The sequence below is a fragment of the Aotus nancymaae genome, unplaced genomic scaffold (genome assembly GCF_030222135.1).
Source record: "Aotus nancymaae isolate 86718 unplaced genomic scaffold, 86718_ANA_hifiasm-v0.15.2.pri h1tg000122l, whole genome shotgun sequence".
Lineage (NCBI taxonomy): Eukaryota > Metazoa > Chordata > Mammalia > Primates > Aotidae > Aotus > Aotus nancymaae.
Window position 1 is genome coordinate 2,652,421 of NW_026988537.1, and position 4,519 is coordinate 2,656,939.

At 36.2% G+C, this 4,519-nt stretch overlaps 1 pseudogene; it reads right to left on the reverse strand.

Annotated features, from left to right (window-relative positions):
• Positions 1–2,334, reverse strand: LOC135272656 (transcription initiation factor TFIID subunit 9-like; annotated as a pseudogene).
• Between the last annotated feature and the right edge of the window lie 2,185 nt (positions 2,335–4,519).

A 4,519-nucleotide genomic window follows, 5' to 3' on the forward strand; every position in this document is an offset into this window, starting at 1 on the left:
TTTTTACATTGGAAATTTTCTATCTCAAAATTTTACTATGTACTTGTTCTTGCTGGCATGCTTTGTGAAAAAAAAATAAATATTCCCTGCTCAAATTTTAACTTTCGTCCAGAATTAATTTTATTTATTTATTTATTTATTCATTTTCTCAATTACTGAATGACAACTTTATTTTTCTTACACTTTTAAGGCTGAACCTTCATTTAAATTGAAAAGTATGGTAATTGTATTTACTCATTAAATATTATTAAAGTTTTCTAAAACACAACTTGAAAACATCCAGCATGCATGTTTAATATCAGTACAATAAATTCAAGATGAAGTACACGCTACATGCAGCAAAGCTAGATTACAAATTATCATAGTCGTGGTCGTCATCATCATCATCATCTTCATGTTTTCTTTTCAATGCATTTGATGATTCATTGGCAGTATTTTGTGATGACACCATATTAGTGGTAATAAGAATGTTTCTGGGCCCAATTAATGATGGATTAATGAGAACATTCTGAACTGCTGAAGTTGCAGGAATTGAAGATTTTACAGCTGGAGACTGCGATGTAGGCATCTGTACTGTAAACCTTTGTCCCGTGAGGGACATGGGAGTCCCCACTTTAGTTGAAACAGACATGGTCTGTGGGGTTGGTGTGCCTAGTGTGGGAGTACTTGGTCTGCTAGTAACCGAACCAACACTTAACCGTGGGACTGTTATTCTTCCTGCAGAAGTTGATGCCTTTTTCTGTAAAGATTTCAGCCTATAGTTTGGAGCTGTTAAGCAATACCTATCAGGTGGCAACCTAGGACCTGAATATGGCTTGATTAATGGCAAAGGCGTTTGATTTCTTTGCCTTGCGATATCTAATACAAATTTCTTGGGGGAGGAGAGGTGAAAGACTGGTCAGCGCGGCACCGGATTGCCAATCGCACAGCATCTGCATCAACGGTAGCTTTCTTAGCGTGGCTTGAATCAATTTTTGCATCATCTAGAATTGTGGTCACATATCGGAAGGCAAACTCCAACATCTGATTTATAACTCTTGGCTCATATTCTGTAATCCCCATATCCTTCAGGATTTGTGCCATCATCTGTGCATCTTTCGGCATGCTCTTGGGAGAAGCCATCTTGCCAGACTCCATGATATCTGATGATCAGACTTCTCGAGCTAAATCACCCACATTAATGTATTTCAGTCCGGATTTTGATGCAAGTTCTTTGCCTAGTGTGGTTTTTCCAACCCCTGGTGTACCGGTGAGCAGGATGTTCGGAAGCAACATGGTCCTCACTGCGACTGCTCCGATCACCTCGCTCAAGCGCCCTTTGCGCTACGGGGAGGACCAGAATTAATTTTAATTTGTTTTTGCTGGCATTCTGCTGTGATAAAGAATATCCTCTGCCCCAAATTGAACTTTTATCCAAAATTAATTTTAGTTTATTAGTTAAAATGGTCAAGTTTTGAATCTCATTAAAATTTTTTTGTCTATCACTCTGGACTACTGGATTTTTTACATACAGTGTTTTAAGCTTTTATTGTTATGATTGGTTTTGGCAGATAAGAATATAGATTAACAAAAACATTCTTATTTCCCTGTTTACATTCTAAGCTCTTCCATATTTAGTCTCTATTTACCATATGTGGTAGATTGTATTTACTCTATTTCTTTGTTGATGTTATATGTTTTCTTTTTGTATTTGTGTGTATGTGTGTGCCTTTTGTTTGCTGTTTAGGAAGGGTTGTATAGCTCCTGTTTAACATTGCACTAAAAAGCTTTTGACATCACTAATCCCCTTTTAACTTGATACACTTCTACTATTTGGTTTATGAGTTTTAAATTACATCTTTCAATTTCAAAATTGTACCACTATGACAATCAAAGACATTATTTTCCTCTTCTCTAACCTCTTTACCTGCCATTTCTTATTTGTTATTTCAACCCAAACATAAAGTGACAGCCTTTGTGCCCCACCTGTCCCCACCTTGGTTTTTGGTTTAGATCTACAATTAAATACATCGATGCACATGCTGTTCAAAAGTGTATCCGAAGCATCACTTGCTGAGTGGAATTTATCCTTAACAGAGGCCTCATGAGGGAATCAGGTCTCGCTGAGTTTTGCGTGCTTAATGAACTTTCCCCACTGTCTTGATACATAGATAGGATCACTGGATAAGGTACTTGCCCAAAATGTATTTTTCTTGTGATTTTAGGAAATATTGTTTGGCTTTGGGGAACAGGCATGTGTGTTCTCATACTGGGATTCCATTTTGTTCTACCAGGACCTTTAATTTCTACCAGTTACTTCATTCATTCTCTTCACCACAAGTCTCCTTCCTTTGACCAGGCCTCCCCATCTCCCAGCAATTCTGCCCTTCGAAGATTGGCCCCTCTGGCCCTCTGCACCGTGAAGCCCCTGCCTTTCAATTCCCCAGTAGCAGGGTTCTGATCCACCAGGTCTCAGCCATGTTCTGTGTTTCTCCACACTCAAATTTTTACCACTATGACACACATGTGTATATATATACATGTGTGATTTTTAATTTGTATATATATACACATGGGTAGATAAATTGTAGATCTAAATTAAATATATACATATGTGTGTGTATATATATATTTAAATTATCTTTGCATATACATAATCTTAGGGGTGGAACCAAAGTCTAAACACAGAATTCATTTAAGTTTTATATATGCCTTATACACACAGCCTGAAGCTAATTTTATGCAATATTTTAAATAATTTTGTGCATGAAACAAAGTTTGTGTGCATTGCATCTTCCACTTATGGCATCATATTGGCACTCAAAAAGTTTCAGATTTTGAAGCATTTTTGATTCAGCTTTTCAGATTAGGGATACTCAACTTATACACTTAAATCTCTGGACCATAAAATCATGAGTATTTTTTCCTCTGCGATCACCTATATTCGCTATATGATAAATATGTGCCAGTTTCATAATCAGAAATGAAATTACAAAGATAATTTAAAAAAAGAAAAGAGATTGGTATGGAGATAATTTTAAGGTTTCTGAAAAAATCATTCTAATATAACCCAGTTAACTAATGTAGCTTTTTTTCTTAAGATTAATTGCCTTAGACAGCATGTAATCAGAATAAAAATGTTAGAATGAAATAGGTGTATTTTAATCTATTTTTTAAAACTTACTAATTTTATAATAGTTGATTTTCCTAGTCACCACTGCTTTCACAAATAACCTCTGTTCTTGTAGAGGGAGCATGGTAATATTTCAATGCAAGAAAAGTGTTGTTTACAATGCTGTTCATTGCCTCATCCTGTCAGGTCGCAAAAGGCTACCAGGAAGTTTGCGAAGGATGCTTTGTGGGTAGCAGGAAGTTCTGAGGTTTAACAAATAAATTTGGCTAAATAAAACTCTGACAGGTGCAGTTGGTAGCCAGTACTCCAACTCATTCATGTGCAATTTTGATTACTGTAGCCAAGTCATAATTAGGTTGGTAATGATTTAATAATCCAAATAATTTTTCAGATTCAGTGATACACACGAAGAACAATGGTCTTCATTTTCTACTTTTATTTTTGGTAGCACTGCTAATGTTTTTAGACCAACATACCTTTTTTAAAATTTAAAAAAATATTGTTTTAGAGTTGATGTCTCACTCTGTCACCCAGGCTAGAATGCAGAAGTGAGATCATAACTCACCTCAGCCTCAAACTCCTGGGCTCAAGTGATCCTGTCACCTCAGCCTCCTGAGTAGCTGGGACTACCAGGCATACGCCATCAAATCTGGCCAACTTATGCTTATTTTTAAACATTGTTTCCTAAGAGAAGACATAATGGCATTTAGTGTGATAGTGTATTCTAAACAATTTATGATTTATGGTCCCCAAACAAATATTATTATTTCCAGTATAATTCTTTCTACAGAAGAATGGGAACAATAAAGTATTGCTCTCTTCCTCCAATATTAATATTTTTGAGTTACTATACTGCTTTAAAGTGTAGAGTATGTATCTCATGATTCTCTCAACATACCTTGGAGGAAGGCAGAGCAGGGATTATTAATTTGGTCTTGTACCTAAAGAAACTGGAACTTAAGAGATTTTTAGTTAATTTGCTAGAAGTTGAAGATGTCTAAGAGAAGGAAATGTGAACTAAGATGATATTTAGAAAGGACAAAGTGATTGGAACCAGACAAACATGGATATGAGTCATGATTCTGTCATTTGGGAAAGTCACTCAATCTCTCTGATAATCAGTTTTCACTTATGTACAAAAAGTATTAAGTCCAACTTTGCTGGATTGTTATAAGACTTAAATAGAAATAATATGTTCTGATTTTGGGTGCTTTCAGCCTTTTTGCACTGGTTTTTCCCATCTTTGTGGATTTATCCACCTGTCGTCTTTGTAATTGCTAACTTTCAGCTTGGGTCTCTGAGTGGACGTCCAGCTTGTTGGTGAAGAAGTTTGTTCTGTTTCTTAGTTTTCCTTCAGTGGACACCCCTCCCCCACAGAGCTGGACCTTCCCAGGTTCAGCTGTGCTT